The sequence below is a fragment of the Macrobrachium nipponense genome, chromosome 6 (genome assembly GCF_015104395.2).
Source record: "Macrobrachium nipponense isolate FS-2020 chromosome 6, ASM1510439v2, whole genome shotgun sequence".
Taxonomy (NCBI): domain Eukaryota; kingdom Metazoa; phylum Arthropoda; class Malacostraca; order Decapoda; family Palaemonidae; genus Macrobrachium; species Macrobrachium nipponense.
Genome location: NC_061108.1, coordinates 23,318,047 through 23,334,930, shown reverse-complemented (window position 1 = coordinate 23,334,930; position 16,884 = coordinate 23,318,047).

The window sequence follows — 16,884 nt, the reverse complement described above, 5'->3', positions numbered from 1 at the left end:
AAACTTGGGCGCCTTCTTTACCTGTTTCGCATTGATACCGACAATCGCGTTTTTACCCGAACAATTTCCACGAAGATTAGAGATGAATTTTAGGAAAATTTCTATGGTTATCGACTTCGCTGATCCGTCGTCATGCGTCAGAGAGAAAGAGAGAGAGAGAGAGAGAGAGAGAGAGAGAGAGAGAGAGAGAGAGAGAGAGAGATTTGTTGAATGGTACTGAGGGGAACACTTGTCTTTTGAACGCTGTTGCTTTATAGACCGCACATTTCACTGGTTTCTTAGTATTTAGCTGTTTTGTGGTGTGAATACAATTCTTGAAGTCAGCGTTTCATTATCTGAAGTTCAAACTACAGAGTTGACGTTTGCACAAACTTTCATGTTGAAGTCGCAGTTTCAAAGGGAAAACTCGTTGTTATGATTTGTCTCTTATTACACGTGATGCATTTGCCTTTTTTTCGTCCGGAAACCTGAAAAGGTTGTGGGGATTCGAATGTTTTCAGGAGGATTCAGACGGGCTTTGGATCGTTAACCTTGTGTCTGAAGCCGTGTTTTTTTTTTTAAGCCTTGTTTAGTTTTTCTGAAAAGAAAACAATTGTGCCGGCTTTGTCTGTTCGTCCGCACTTTTTGTCTGTCCGCTCTCAGATCTTAGAAACTACTGAGGCTAGAGGGGCTGCAAATTGGTATGTTGATCATCCACCCTTCAATCATCAAACATACCAAATTGCAGCCCTCTAGCTTCAGTAGTTTGTATTTTATTAAAAGGTAAAATATCCATAGTTGTGCGTCTTACAACTCTATAGGCCAGGCCACCACTGGGCCGTAGTTTAAGCTTCATGGACCGCGGCCCATACAGCATTTACCGAGACCACCGAAAGATAGATCTATTTTCGGTGGCTTTGATTATACAATGTACAGAAGTCTTGATTGCGCCGAAGGCATTTCTTTTTTATCAGAATCTGTTGACATCTGTTATCGCCCTGGAGGGCTGTCCCAGGTCCCCAGGTCGGAGCCTTTTGAATGAAAGAGATGCGAATTTTCCCGCATCTTCTTCATCGAAGCCTTCAAAGAGCTGAGACCGTGAGACTTGTTCACTGTCGTAGAATCGTCTAACTTTCATATGAACGTTTGGAGATCGACATTCACCCGGAATGAGATTATCATACCACTTTTAGCAATTCGCAGAAACAGATTTCAGTCTGAATGAGCGAATTCAATCGCCCTTCGGGTGATTCAAGCTCATAGTACATAAAGGAATTGGTTTAATTCGAGGTGTTTGGCCTGTGATTGGCGTTTGTTCAAGCAGTGACTCACCGCGGATTGGCTTGATCTAATACACATCTGATTAAGGAGCCTCGTGGTTCGCGGTTGGAGTTTAGATCACCGAGGAGGTCATGTGAAGACATAGGTCAGTCTGCAATAACACCGTGTAAAATCTCTAATTTAGTTGTGTTAAAGAGCTAAGTTTATGATTGTTAGGAGAAATGATTTGATTTTTGGGGATTAATATCTATCATAATGATAAAATGTGGTAACACTTTTCGAATGAAACCGTTGTTGCTTTTTTTTTCCTTTACTTTAACTTCTCAACTTCCAAAAGTAATGAACATATACTTTCAGAATGTCTTGACCAAGGTTTCCAATAGAAGTATATGCCTTGTGGAGTTTTGACTGTAACGCATAAACAGAAACCGCGCGATTTCAGTGTTTTATTTTTCTAGACTTTTCTACTGCTGGACTGGATTCACTTCGCGAGTCTATCGATTTTCGGGTGACCCATTGGTAGCACCTGGCCAAGTTGAGAGTCGGATTCATTGGCTTAGGTCCGACTATTGGCTCTGAGGATTCAATTTTCGGTTTCGGTCGAAAAGGCTTTCTGTTTGTGTGAGTAGCGCCCGCAGTGCTTTCCTGCTTTAAAATCTTCCCTCGTTATAGAACCTACTGTTCCACCTGCGCTTCTTATTCTCTTCTGTTTGTTATTAGAACATCGAACTTCTCAGTTCCAGAGGTCTTAATTCCTCACACCGTTGGACTGGAACAGCCTCCCTGGAGAAGTCTTGCAACTGGGAACTTCAGAGGTTTCAAGCGAAGGTGCAATGCATTACTACCATAATTCTATTCTCCTTTCATTTTAATACGTTTGTATCTATTTGTTAATTTATTGATTTTTTCCCCTTTTTTTTAATAATAAGCGGGGTCTCTGCTTCTGTATTTCTCTTTACATCGTCTTACTTCTTTCCAGATGAACACCATATTCTTTGGAAGCTTGAATCTTAAGTCAGTGGCCCCATTGGTGGGCTTGTTTCCACATGAATAGGTTTCATCTTCTTCTTCTTTCTTCTTATAATAATAATAATAATACTAAATAATAATAATAATAATAATAATAATAATAATAATAATAATAATAATAATGAGCTAATAAGGAAAATGAGCTAAAGAAGGAAACTGAAGGAATGACAACAGCGGCACAAGATCAGGCCCCAAGAACCAGATATGTTCAAAGAACGATAGGACGGAAATAATATCTCTCCCATATGTAGGAAGTGGCAATACGAAAAATGAAACCATAAACCACATAGCAAGCAAATGCCCCGGCACTTGCACAGAACCAGTACAAAAAGAGGCATGATTCAGTGGCAAAAGCCCTCCACTGGAGCCTGTGCAAGAAACATCAGCTACCTTGCAGTAATAAGTGGTACGAACAACCAACCTGAGGGAGTGATAGAAAACGAATCAGGCAAAGATCCTCTGGGATTATGGTATCAGAACGGATAGGGTGATACGTGCAAACAGACCAGACGTGACGTTGATTGACAAAGTCCAAGAAGAAAGTATCACTCATTGATGCCGCAATACCATGGGACACCAGAGTTGAAGAGAAAGAGAGGGAAAAAATGGATAAGTATCAAGATCTGAAAATAGAAATAAGAAGGATATGGGATATGCCAGTGGAAATCGTACCCATAATCATAGGACGCTATGCACGTATCCCAAGATCCCTGAAAAGGAATCTAGAAAAACTAGAGGCTGAAGTAGCTCCAGGACTCATGCAGAAGAGTGTGATCCTAGAAAACGGCACACATAGTAAGAAAGTGATGGACTCCTAAGGAGGCAGGATGCAAACCCGGAAACCCCACACTATAAATACCACCCAGTCGAATCGGAGGACTGTGATAGAGCCCCCCCCCCCAAAAAAAAAAACAAAAATAAATAAATAAATAATAATAATAATAATAATAATAATACTGTTTTTCTTTAACTTGCCTTGAATTTGATCCTGTATTGATGGTCTTACTTGCCTGCGGAAACTGAATAGCTGAAAGTGGAAAGTGCCGTAGCCTTTGGAGTTGTAGCCTAAATTTCACAATTGATTTGATTATTCCCACCATTGGATTCTATCAGAAAATAAGTGTAGCGTAAGGTATTGTTCAAAGGAAGGCCATGGGGACTAAGGGTGCGTCCATACTACGGTAAAACGGGTATCAGACAAAATCCCCCCGTAGGACAAAGTCCTCTTTGCCAGAATTCCCCTTTTTCTACCACTTGCTTGTTTTCTAACAAGGCAATATTTTTTTTTTAACTAACAGCTACATTAACTGAATCTTCTTACAGCCATAGCAATAGAGTCGTTTGCTCATTTTTCTAAAAAGGCGATATTTTTTTCTTTTACTTACATAGTTATTTTAACTACATCTTACAAAGAGTTCATTAAGAAATCACTTTAATACTTCCAACATAGAAGATTGAGTTTGTGCAGAGCAATAAAGGACAGGTGAAATTGCATCGTGAAGGATATATTGACGTTAAACAGAAAGAATTGGCAGACGGTGTGGTATCAAACGAATGGGAAAGAAGGCGAACTAAAGCATCATGTAAAGCAAAAGTCAAAGTGAGGCAAGGTGAGGTCATCGAAGAATGACACAGCCACACACACGCACCATACAGAATGGTGAAGCCGCAAAAATATTTCAAGAAATTAAATAACGTGCGCAACAAACAGAAGAGACCACACAACAAATAATCGCTGAAGATTGCGCATCTATATCAGACGAGGTAGCTACAAAATGATCTTCCATCCATTTCCTTCGAAGAGATGTACGACGCTATAAGCACAAAAAGAGGAACTATTTTACCGTTGCCATCAAGTACTCAAGATCTGGTTTTACTCGAAAACTGTCAAAATCGCCAGGGGTGAAAACTTTTTGTTGCATGATTCAGCGTTTGACGGCTGGGTGTTCCCATCCAGTCATCTGGAAGTTTATGAGCTCTTAGAGCGAGAATCAACTTTCCAGATGTTCAGAGGAATCAGATTATTTCTGGTATCGCTAGTGAACCACCTAGAAATAAATATAAGGATCCCACATCACGAATCAAATCAGTTGTGCTAACATACCAAGAAAAAAAAAAAACGTTTTTTAGATCATCTTACAGGTGTTGCATTTAACTTAGGGTTTTAAACACATGTTCAGCCTTTGAATAAAGAATTTAGCATTTTTCCTGAAATTCGCATTTTCCTCAAATATTTTTATTGTTAAGAATTCCATCTCCTGAAGATGAAAGCTAAGTTAGTTAAAAGAAATTATCAGTAATATTCAGTTAACTAGAACTATATATGCAATAACAAAATGTAAAACCAGCAAATGACTGCACGAGTATTTTTTAATATATTTCTGTTTGGAACTATATAAGCAACTAACATATAAAACAAGGTACTACTATTATTGGTTGCTTACATTTTCATGACTTTAAATTTGTCCCGGGGGAAGGGGATTTTGACCTTGAGGGATTTTGTCCTTGAGGGATTTTGTCCAGGAGATTTTGTCCTTGGGGGATTTTGCCCTTGAGGGATTTTGTCCAGGGGGGGATTTGGCCTTGGGCGATTTTGGCCAGGGGGATTTTGTCCTCCTTGAGGGATTTTGTCCAGGGGGATTTGTCCTTTGGGGGATTTTGCCCAGGGGGATTTTGTCCTTGGGGGATTTTATCCTTGGGATTTTGTCCAGGGGGATTTTGTCCTAGAACGGTAAAAACGTCGTCAACTGGGAGCGGTAGGTTATTGTCTCACATGACCCACAGGTTCAATGGAGGTTAATTAATGGCTTATTGTAAGTCCTAACCACTGCTTCATATGCTTTTCCCGCCTCTCATGTTATCTTTCTTCTATCTTGCTATCCACCCTTTCTAACAATAGTGCAACTGCGAGGGTTTTCTTGCTGTTACACCTTTCAAACCTACTTGCTCTTAATTTCCTTTCCAGGACTGAATGACCTCATAGTCGCAGTGCTTGGCCTTTGCCCTAAACTTTATTTTCCATTCCATTCATTTGATTATTCAGTATTAGCTCAAGATTCATACTACACTTTTGGTTATTGACTTCTTGTCAACCTGTTTGTAATATGGGTGGCATAAGTTGCCGCTGTGTGTTTATGACGTTTTTTTAATGTAGTGTTGACGGACCCTAAAATCCCACCCCGAAAGAACTGCTGAGAAAAGGTTCTCAGCAGTGTCATAAATCGCCGAGGTTACCAAACGTAGCAGTCAGCAATCATGGTGGATGAAGGATGATTCCCAATTTCAAGCGCGAACCTATTTATATTTGTCAGGAATGCGAACACCAAAGCCAAAGTCAACTTTCATCTTTCAGGATAGCCGAATGAATAAGTCGTTATTTGCCCAACCCTATCAGGCCCTTAAAGCATTGGTTGAATCGTGGCCGCGGTAGTTATGCTTTATCATTTCAGATCCCCCTTGGGTGTGACTTCATACCCAAGGTAAAGTGAACCTAATGTTCTTATATACCACATTTATTATGTGTTTATGTTTGTATTTTCCACACCAGTTCTCTTCCTCCCTTTCACGACTGGTATAATGAAGCCTAACTAAACTAACCAACTTGTATAAATTCAGACCTGAAGAAATATGGATCACAACTCTGTAGACTGTGGCCTTTGATGGACTGAGTGTGTTATCAAGGGCTCGGGACCAAAGTCTGTGTTGTGAATTTACAAAAGATAACAAGCAGGGAAAAACTCGGTGGCAGTTTGTTTTGAGCGTCCTTACCACAATCCAACTGGAGGCATCTGGACAAGTCAGTGCCACTGTTTCAGAAGTGCTGTTGCCTCGGCTTCAAAGTCTTCTAAAACAAACAGACCTGTTTAACTCAGACATGACATCAATTTGTTTTCCATCGATTTGAAGGTATAACGTAGCACTTTTCCCAGGTATTGAGAACAAGGCTAAGCTAACAGAGAGAGAGGTAAAGAGAAATATTTATTTAGCCACTATCTGTGTAATTTAAGAAACTGTTGAAACTCAAATGCACCCTACTCTAATGCTCCTTTCTTTTTCTTATAGTACATAAGTTGTTCCAGAGGGATAATGAACAGGTGATTGACTGAGAAGATGGGAAAAGCTAAAGCTGACCTTTCCATAGCTTATGTTGAAATCACTCTGTGATGAAATTGATGAACAATTGAAAAGCCGTTTCTTTTTTTCATAGGGTTCTAGAAGAAAATGTTACATAATACTCTTGGAATGTCGCCTGTACCTAGAAATACTTATCTTTCAATAACGACTTGTTTGAAATGAGTCTCCTTCCAATATATTATTATTATTATTATTATTATTATTATTATTATTATTATTAGTTATTATTATTATTATTATTATTATTGTTATTGTTATTATTATTATTATTAATTATTATTATTATTATTATTATTATTATTATTATTATTATTATTATTATTATTATTATTATTATTATTTGACATTTCCTTTTAACCCGTTTGAAAGAGCTATTGAAATCCGTCGGGAGACTCGTTTTCTGTTCGACCACGACCAACTTTTTTTTATATTTGATTTAATCTTCCTTTGAAGAAAGTTTTGGAAAGGAAAATCATTAGAATGCCGAGATAAAAGGAGGCTTTTATTTTCTCTTCCTATATTTTTTTTCCACTTTTTTGTGGTAGCTCCAGGGCAGAGACAAAAGTGACGTGCCTTTGAGGTCAAGACCAGAAAATTACTGACTAGTTAAAAAGTTGCGTCTATTCTGTTATGTAAGTATATCCCACCGTTGTTGATGTCGAACTGTACTTTGTAGGTGTTTTCACGTCTGTGTGCACATTTTATGTTTGCATGTGTGGTTTGTGTTTGTGACAGTCACAACGGGACATACGGGTCAGAGAGGGAGGAAAAAGTTGAGCTGTAGGAAACCGAGTTATTTCTTTTCTGTTTTACGATCAATCGATGAGGTAGTCTCACAGCCATTACTCAATTGAGGCACTGAATATACATACATTAGTATTTAGAAACAATTTACTCTGGCGCCATTTTTCGCGTGTTTACAGTTGGTCTTTGCGAAATATTAGTTTTTTAATTTATTGTTTTTTTTTCTAACTCTTGGCAAAACAGTCGTGTTATAAAGATCGCATTGGAGAAAACTGTGGCATATATTGAAACGCTTGAGCATTTGCTAGGCGAACATTCTTAGAAACTGGTCTGTACTAGTCTGGCGCTGACTAAAGCTCGTTAGTTGTTGTTGGTGGAAGAGTCTGTCGTCAATGATAGGCGCTCGTGATGAGCACGCCCCTGAAGTTTGAAATGACCTTTCCTAGGTAGTGACCCCAAGGGTTTTCTGGGGTCGTTATCTAGGACTAATATTTTTGGGGGTCAGGTCATTATCTTTATGATATTAGTGTCTTTTGTTTGTGTTCTTAGGGTCATCCCAAATGGGCTTGTCCAAACACGCTGCAAAGGTGGGATGCATACCGGGTTAGAACCATTGGGGTCACTATCTAGGAAAGACCTTTTTGTAAAAAGTCAAATTCTGAAGTTGTCTCAGGATACAAATTAGCATAGACAGGAACCCGAACTAAAATGTGGGGATATAAAAGTCACTCTTCTCAACATGTCAGAGTAGTCCCAGTCGACGATATTTCACCAAAATTGATATGCTAGTCATTCAGATTTGAAGACATTCTGTGTGGCTTATTTTGAGATCAAAAGAGAATATCTGATAAAAGTGTGTGTGTGTGTGTATAATAACAATGATAATAATGTCCTTTATTTCAACTCAGGGCCATATACATGTAATTTACAAAATACAAACAGTAACATACACAATCTAGATACATGAGATAACATGATAAAAAAAATGAATAAACGGCACTATCCACACAATAACTGGAGTAGTATAAAAGATAGTAATCATAATACTGATAATAACAGTAATGATATTGGAGAGAAAAAAATGCATTGAGAGTTATAATAGTTAGCACACAGATTATATAACTTAAATTTCAGTTATAGACCTTAGGTGGTTACAGTAGTCAGGTCCAGAGGACCTGACTACTGTAACCACCTAAGGTCTATAGCTGAAATTTAAGTTATATAATCTGTGCACTAGCTATTATAACTTTCAATGCATTTTTTTTTCTCTGTGATAGTATTCACAGTAATAATTAAAAAGTAAATTGTCAGCAATAAATATCATAATAATGACAGATTCTGCAGATGACACCTTGCCAATACAGAGATTAGATCCTCTAGTGAACAAAGGCCTCATTTTCCCATCTTTCCCACAATTTAGATTTTCTTGCTTCACTCCTTAGGATGCTTTGCCTGAGCGAATTGTGTGTGTGTGTGTGTGTGTATGTGTCCTGTGGTATGCCTTGAAAATTATGCCCTTGCCCCTTAAGGCCAGCCACTAACGTTCAGTTATGGGCCTACCTGTGCAGTGGGCCTGCGCTGGCGTAACTGAACGTTAGTGGCGGGCTTAATTAAGGCCCCGAGCTTAGGGTTCAAACACATGCGGCCTATTAGGTTTACTTCTCTAAGAGGAAAGACTACATCACCACTCAGAGTGTTGTAGCCTTCCTCAGGAAAAACGCCAGAAGTCATTGACAGCGGGAGGATGAAAAGGATTAAGTCGTTGATTGCCCTGTCTCTTCGGCTTCAACTCTGGGTGTCTGGTGGATGCCACTGATAGGCGGTGGTAGGAGTCATTGGCTTTAGTCAGCTAGGAACTGCGCACTGGAAGGAACTGGTTGTCCCTTAGTGTATTTAGAATTATGAATCCTTTTTTGATTGTGCCACTCGTATGGAAAGGCACGATTTAGAAATTCCCCCTCCCCCCCAAGTCTCGGACAAATAGGGATGCATAGAAGCTCTCTATTTTGAAATACGATGGATAAATCGAAAACTGGAATATGAACCCTAATCAAATTGGATAGAGCAAATTGAAGTGAATATGTGACATATTGACTCGACATGTTTGTGAATTTCGATTCAAAGGAAAGGAAAAAGGAGACTAGAAGAAGGTAATGAGTGTATTCAGATACACAAAAGTCACAAAGTTAATGGAAGGCAGTGAACAGTAGGTCACTGTTAACAAGATTAAATCAGGATTATACTGTAATATTTGGAAACATTTGTATAGAATGCATCATATAGAAAAATGACAGGATTTTTCGATATGACTGAAAAACAGTGATAATCAATACGGCGGTTCTTCAGTTAGAATTTAGTAAAAGACTACAAAGGCCAATCAGACAATGGATAGATTGAGTTCTATTTGGAAATCAGCCAGGATGAAATTGCATACGGCACTAAGATTATATACAATTCAGGTACGATCTCTATTACTATTTGCACATGAATCTTGGTACGACAACGAAATTGTCTTTATAGACCAGAGGTAACGGACGTTACATAAAAGCCATAAAGAAAGAGGAATATAGGAAACGAGCATTGAAATTGTTCAGAATTTTATTTGGAATTATTCTTCAAATTCTTCCATTGGAATTCTTTGATATCATTAATTGGGAACAATTTTTTCGTCCCCTTTAGTGCGGAAAATATATGAAAAATCGGTTAAACTCTCTTTGATGTTTTAAGTACAGATAATATCATTTGGCCGCTTTTACATGAACTTTTGTCACATATGAATACTGCACATAATTCATGTCTGTGTGACTCAACATTTCCAACACAAATTGTACATAAAAATGATTGGAAACCTCGAAAACCTGACTGTAATAGATTTATTTATACTTGTATAAGCGATATCTGAGACGTACTTAGTTAAATCACCTTTGTTTTAAAAAGATAACCCTCTCTCTCTCTCTCTCTCTCTCTCTCTCTCTCTCCTCATCTCTCTCTCTCTCTCTCTCCCCACCACAAGTAAACTTCCTTCTTTTCAAAATCTTGAAAAGAAAATTCTACTCTGGGACCGGAACACGACTTGTTGATGGAAAGATGAAGAGGAAACGATGGAAAAGTTGTATATACTATTCAAGGCCACACGTAGGCAGCCATGTGCTGACGAACGAAGCTTCACTCATACACAAGTCGTACACAGCATGACATGTACACAGAAAGAAAGACAGGATTAGAATAGAGAGAAACACACACAAACACAAAGTATTCATGAATCGCTCTTTTCATGAGCTATCAAGTTACTGTTTATTTGTACTTAGAATTTTCATGTTTGAAATATATACTGTATATATATATATATATATATATATATATATATATATATATATATATATATATATATATATATATATGTGGTGTGTGTGTGTGTGTGTGTGTGTGTATGTGTGTGTGTTTGTGTGTGTACACGTGCGTGTAGTATATATATATATATATATATATATATATATATATATATATATATATATACTATATATATATATATATATATATGCTTAAAAATATCACATAGATGCACGTGACTTCATTAAATAAGCGAATGCCACAGGAAAATAATAGGCAGAAATCCAAGCACTTCCGTCTTTACCAAGACATTGTCATTCGTCCTTGATAAACATGAATCATCGAATTCCACATTGACCTCGCTCGTCACCCTGCTTTAGATGCGATGATATATATATATATATATATATATATATATATATATATATTATATATATATATATATATATATATATATATATATATATATAATGTATATGTAGATATATATATATAATATATATATATATATATATATATATATATATATACATATACCATATACTATATATATATATATATATTATATATATATATATATATATATATATATATATATATATATATATATATATGTATATGTTATATATATATATTTATATATATATATATATATATATATATATATATATATATATATATATATATATATATATATATATATATATATGTATGTTTGTGTAGTGACAAAAACTACGATTAATTTATAATAAAATCCCAGTGGATCTTGTTTATCCTCCTCCGACAGCAGAACGTGACACTGCCTCCCAGTCCATGTAAACTGGTTTGTCCTGCCCGGATGGGGTGGAGTAGTTAGGTGAGAACGGGAGGGTAGGGGAGACATCCCCCTTCCTCTGACAAACCTGTTTGTCCGCCCAAGTGGTAGCGTGGTTGGTAGGGATCGAGAGGGGAGGTGAAATAGCCAACCTGCTATTGCAAACCTGTTTGTCCGTCTCTGGTTGGGGAGGGGTAGGTAGGAACGGGAGTGTTGGGGGTGACATTCATCCTCTTCCTGCAAACCTGGTACCCTCTGGGGCGGGTAGGCAGGGGATTGGGTGGGTAGGGGAGACAGCAACGGCCTTCCAACTCGTGCCCGTGTATTTTATATATATATATATATATATATATATATATATATATATATATATATATATATATAATATATATATATATATATATATATATATATATTATTCATGTATCAAATTTTATGGGACTGCATTTGAAAAAACCACATTCCGTCACTTGTTCATGTAATCTGACTCTAATTGGGCTGTTAGGTTCGGTAATAAGGCATCAGTGTCCACCTCATTAAAAATAACTGGCTCGGTGCTCCTCAACATGCGAGGATAAGTACACTTATTTCCTCTCAGTTGTCTGTGATGTTTTTCACATTTCCTTCGACCAAAGGATTCCTGAGGACTTGGAAGAGACGGCTTCTGTCTCTTCATCCCTTCTGTGATGGACATTTATAATGATTTGAATCCTTTTTTGTTGACGCGTTTTTGGAGGATTCAGTTGTTACCGAATAATCAGTTTATAGTTTTTATTTTTTCATTGTGTTTTTTCATAGGTATTTGCTAAGAACATCTAGATTCACAGCCTTCTGGCTTTATTCCAGATCGCTTGCAGTAGTGTTTATGGTACCACCCTTTTCATATCCCGTGGCAGAATGGGTATGGTGCTGCCTGGCATACCTCAAGTCAGCTGATTAAATATTCAGAGGAGGTTTGTCCTTACTTTAACTTTATATTATTGATAATAATAATATACCCGTAATGTATTGTAATATTTTTGGGAATATATATTTCTGTGAAGTTCCACGCCGTAAATATATGTGAATTTAGGTAATCAATGGGACAGGTAAAAATGGTACAATACCCAAAAGTGGAGGTTTGTATTTACCATTAATAATAAAATAATAATAATAACAATAATAATAATAATAATATTTTGGTAGAAGACCCTACCTTTTAGGCAAATACTGTTAAAAAGATGGCAGAATTAAGCGAGTTGATTTTATATATTGTTTTTTTCTATTTTCCTTACATTCGCTTCTCAGGCTCAGCGATGTTTCTGAGTAACTGGCCAATATTTCATGGGATTGGGAATTTTCAAAAATTGTAAATGCTGAAGGAATCTTTTATTAGAACAGGATATCAGGTCCAAGTCAAGCAGGGATCGTCGTCAGTGCCGGTATTATTCCCGTAAGCGTAGTCCAGTTCGGGCCAGGGTCGTCTTGGATTAAGGGCTGGTGTTGGTGCTGGTATAGCTTGTATTACGTGACGTTTCGACCTTCTCGTAGGTCATCTTCGGACGAATCGGTGAAGAGACTGTAGCAAGAAAGTTGCGGAACGGTATTTATAGCGCACGGACCTAGAGTTGCATTCTCATTGGTCGGGCCGGTCTTGGGCGAAGCCGTGGATCTCGCCCTCGAAGGTCTCGGGGATTCTCTTGTGCGAGCGCCACAGTGGTGTGCCTGGGATGAACGTCAGGAATTCCGTCTGTAGCAGGAAATCGTATCATCCTGTGGGGGCTCCTGATTATCTGGCATCGTCGGGGGGTCGCTCGCTGCTCTCCTGGGCGGCGGTGGGAAGGAAGGAGAAACGTTTCTTGAGTTATATTTAAGTTTGGTTTCTCCTTACCTATATGACGGGCTTCTAGGAGGCGCAGACGCCGGGGATCTGTTGTCTGATCTATTATTATGATATTAGGGATAATATCATTTCTTTTTATCCGTTTGTTATGAGCAGTCCTGGCGTGGTCCTCGTCGACAACGGACACACCAATCGTGCTGTTGATGAGTCAATAAGGAAAAGTATGGATGCCTGGTACCACCAGGAACCCCGCCCCGACGTTGCGAGCCCATCAAGCTTTTCTATAAGGGGCACTTCCACCGGAGGTACAAGGAGGACGAACAAGCCCTCAAAAAGATCATCGAGGAAAACGTCAGCCCCGCCGACCCAGACAGAAAATATTAAAATAATTATATACTATAAAACGAAGAAGACGAGCAGCCTGGTGATGAGAAACAACCTTCGGCGCCCCTGCAGGATCCCTTGAAGAAGACGAGTGTGGTCTACCGTTACACATGCCCCGGTCCCGAGGATGCCTCGGCAAATACGTCGGTATGACCTCCATGCGTTTCTCCAAGCGAATTTCCTGCCACGCCCAAGAAGTAGCCATATTCAACCACGCCATGACTGCTCATAACAAACGGATAAAAAGAATGATATTATCCCTAATATCATAATAATAGATCAGACAACAGATCCCCGGCGTCTGCGCCTCCTAGAAGCCCTTCATATAGGTAAGGAGAAACCAACTTAAATATAACTCAAGAAACGTTTCTCCTTCCCACCGCCGCCCGGAGAGCAGCGAGCGACCCCCCGACGATGCAGATAATCAGGAGCCCCCACAGGATGATACGATTCCTGCTACAGACGGAATTCCTGACGTTCATCCCCAGGCACACCACTGTGCGCTCGCACAAGAGAATCCCCGAGACCTTCGAGGCGAGATCCACGGCTTCGCCCAAGACCGGCCCGACCAATGAGAATGCAACTCTAGGTCCGTGCCGCTATAAATACCGTTCCGCAAACTTTCTTGCTACAGTCTCTTCAACCGACTCGTCCGAAGATGACCTACGAGAAGGTCGAAACAACCGTCACGTAATACAAGCTATACCAGCACCAACACCAGCCCTTAATCCAAGACGACCTGGCCCGAACTGAACTACGCTTACGGAATAATACCGGCACTGACGACGATCCCTGCTTGACTTGGACCTGATATCCTATTCTAATAAAAGATTCCTTCAGCATTTACAATTTTTGAAAATTCCCAATATGAATATTGGCCAGTTACTCAGAAACATCGCTGAGCCTGAGAAGCGAATTGTAAGGAAAATAAAACGTTTGTGAAATTTAAACATTCATTTGGAATAAAAGCAATAAAAAAAATCTTATATAACCTTTCATGTTTTTAACTTTGTATTTATTTTGTTCAGGATTAATTAAATACATAGCATTTCAATTTTTTACCCCCAACTGACTACAACCCTAAACTATAGTGAATTATATTTTTTCCTTTATACATTCTTTCCATTATTACTGTTCGCCAATATATGTACATGCGCATAAATGATAATAGAGTGCGCGTTTGTAGATAACACTTTAGTCTGATTCAGTTGTTAATAATGGCGAAGAGCTATGCAAATTAAAATAAATGTTTTATGGAAAGCATCTGTTTCAGTTAGATATTCCATTCTATAGAACAAACAATAATAGACAGCAATTATTGGCTCAAGAAAAACTTACTGAAGAGAGAAAGCTCTCGGCTACGAATTCTTTTTCTTCCCATTCATTTTTCTTGTGGTATTCGGTTATATCATGAAGTCGCGTTCATCTACTGTGATTTTGTTAAATATATTGTGTATATGTGTACACTTGAATCATGATGGGGCAGTGGAACTTTATCCAGAGATTCTGTCGATATCAGAATAAAGCTTTAAGAAAATCTCTAGAGTCTGATGATGGGATAGAGCTAGAAATAATACCTTAAGGAAAAATTACGGAAGTTCCATATGTAAATGAAGCAATGATGAAAGGAAGATGGAAATCGTTTGGGGATCTTTCACTCAACTCCTGGAGAGAAGTTCCTATACTATGAGAAGTGAACTTGGGATAATTTGCAGGTTTCTGTAAAATAAAGCACATGAAAAATATGAGTGGCGGAGAATTTTCACGCGGTGGATTGTATGGTAATAATTTATATATATTGTATATATATATATATATATATATATATATATATAGTATATATATATATATATATTATTAGATATATATATATATATGTATGTATATATAATATATATAGATATATATATATATATATATATATATATATATATATATATATATATATATATATATAGTATATATATATATATATATATATATATATATAGTATATATATATATATATATATATATATATGTATATATTATATATATACATATATATATATATATTATATATATATAATATATATATATATATATATATATATACATATATGTAATATATATGTATATGTATGTATGTATGTATGTATATATATATATATATATATATATATATATATATATATATATATATATATATATATATATATATATATATATATATTATATATATATATATTATTCTTTTTTTATTTAATATATGTATGCTGTTTTTTAAATTATTGTAGCATCATCAAGACTACTTTTGTTATTTCCAGTTTTAAATGCATAAAGTTTTGCCCTAACTTGGCGTTGTTTATTAGTCCTAAATCTCCTTTTATGGTTCTTCTGTACTGGGGACTAGGCTGGCAATCTCCTCTTGCATCTCACTTGAAGATAGATAGGAGGAATTGGGCTGAATATAACTAATTCCCTCCACAGCCGCTGACGGAAGAGGGCAAAATGTTTCCAATTTTTAAAGTTCAAAGACGTCGTGTATTATTTGAAATGATGTAAATGATGATTTTAGTACACGCGAGCTATTTCTTTAAAAACTGAGATTGATATCTACTTTCGTTCAAGGAAATGGTAAGGCAAGTAATTGAACGCTCTTATAAAGACTTCCAAATCCACAGGAGTGCGAAGATTCTGGCTTGGTATTCGGAGTAGCCTATAGAGCTACAGATAATAACCTGCATTATATTGAACTGAAAAGGAAATTTATTCATTTATTAGTTGTACGGTAAGGATATACTGATTAATAAATAACCACTTCAGTTTATTAAAGCAATCCGTACGTAATCAGAGCACGGGACCAAGTTCTTAAACAAGTTGCAGTATATTTAACCAGAGGTATACTTATAGCATAAGAAAACTGATAAAACCTACGAGTTCATTGTTTTATGATGTCTCTTATCCCTTGGTATGGGCTTGGCACTAGCGCCTATAAAATGGTTGCGCTAAAATAGCAAAAGCAAGTTAACTGCTGACCTATAATTAACCCATCGAAAAGAAACCATCATGCCAATGCAGCCACAGCCAAAATCCCATTCTTCCAGAGACAGTCTTGGATACAATTAGGGGAAAAGGAAGTATTCGGAGGAACTCATGCGAAATAATGTCCTTTGTCTCTCAAAACAAGGCATCCCATCTTCCAAATTATTTTTGGAATGAGTTAGGAAAGCGAGGGAATTCTGAGCAGGGCTGCTTCAACGGTATTCCATGAATATTCGAAATACTTAAAAGATATTGACGCCATTCACATAATTAGTTGTGTCGGAGTAACTTGATTTCAAGATGCGCAACCACCAAGGGGCTATAAAGGTCACAGCGTATAACA